We start from the raw sequence: 1,721 nt of genomic DNA on the forward strand, positions 1-1,721 counted from the left end.
TTCTCTCTCTCTCAAATAAATAAATAAAACCTTAAAAAATTAATCTAAAGATCCTAGCACAGTTTCTAAATATAGTACTCAATTATAATTTTATTAGTAATAATAATAATAGTAATATTGTTGTAAACTTGAGAAATTCACGTTCACTAAATTCTTTTTAAATACTTCACTTTTTCATAATAGTACTTTTCATATGGGTTCACTCACTCCATCTATATAGTCAGCACTAGTATATTACAGATTTATTGTCCATGATATTCCTTAGGTATTGATCCAGTAATACAAAAAATAGTAATAAACAATAACAAAATTTACCATAATTTTCTATACATGCCTAACACTTCCAAATAAATTAATTCCAAAAAATGCCTCAATTAAAATTAAAACAATTGTTTTAGTTCACATATTTATGTTTAAAAATACAATCATCAATTGTAATAGCATTGTATGGTGACAGACGGTATCTACACTTATGGTGAACATATAGAGATGTTGAATCACTATGTTGTATACCTAAAACTAATGTAACATTGTGTGTCAACTACACTCCAGGGAAAAAGTTTAATTATTTAAAAATATATATAATATCAGAACATTTATATAAATTTAAACTGATTAGATCAAATCTGATCTATAAAAAGTTACACATTATATTATTGGCCAATATGTTCTTTGAAAAGACAGTCCATAAATTTCAAGTACACATGACTATAGTAACTCCAAATCAAAGTAAATTATATATGTATTATAGAGATTCATATGAATAACTAAAAATAATATCCAAATTGGGGCACCTGGGTGGCTCAGTCAGTTAATCGTCTGACTCTTGATTTTGGCTCAGGTCATGAACTCAGGGTCAAGAGATTCAACTCTGTGTTGTGCTCCACACTGAATGTGAAATGTGCTAAAGATTCTCTCTCCTTCTGCCCCTCCTTCCCCACACCCTACTTACCCCTCACTTGCATGTGTTCTCTCTCAAAAAATAATATCCAAATTAACCAAAATGTACATAATCTATGTATAATTTTATATAAATAAAAGTTTATAAGAAATGAATTAAAAGATACAATAGTTATATATGCATATATGGACATGAAATTTGGATGTTCATTTGTACTGCTTAGTTCCAAATATGCCAAGTTGCTAACAGAAAATGAAGAGCCAGTGCATAAATACTGTCATTACCTTCTAACTTTAACAACTTTTTTTGTTTCATTGATTCTAAATTGCTCTGAAGTTTAATTTTTATGTCCTACTAGTTTCATTGTGAGATTAATAAACAACTTAAACTACAGTTTATCAATATATTTAAAGAAATAAATTTTCCAGATCCAATTGACAATGATATACTAGTGTACACATACTTGAGTATCTATCTATAATATATAAATAATATACTATCTCTAATCAAAAAATCTTCCTGTTTTTTATTCATATCAGTTTTTTACCACATGTGGCCTAAGCAATAGTATATTCATGTGCAAATATTCATAGCACATGCCACAGATACACATATTCTTTACTTACTGAATCTAAATCACAGACACACACACACACACACACACACACACACACACAAAGATTTTCTATTTGAGTTATTTATTTACCTGAAGAAGGGACCAAGTTTCTCAACAGATACAGCTATACACATTTGTATAATTTGTTGATTTAGAGTTAACGATAGTTTTTCCTGAACTGCAGTAATCACTGCACTTGTGAAC

This window comes from Vulpes vulpes, chromosome 13, assembly GCF_048418805.1.
Source record: "Vulpes vulpes isolate BD-2025 chromosome 13, VulVul3, whole genome shotgun sequence".
In the NCBI taxonomy this organism is placed as follows: Eukaryota; Metazoa; Chordata; class Mammalia; order Carnivora; family Canidae; genus Vulpes; species Vulpes vulpes.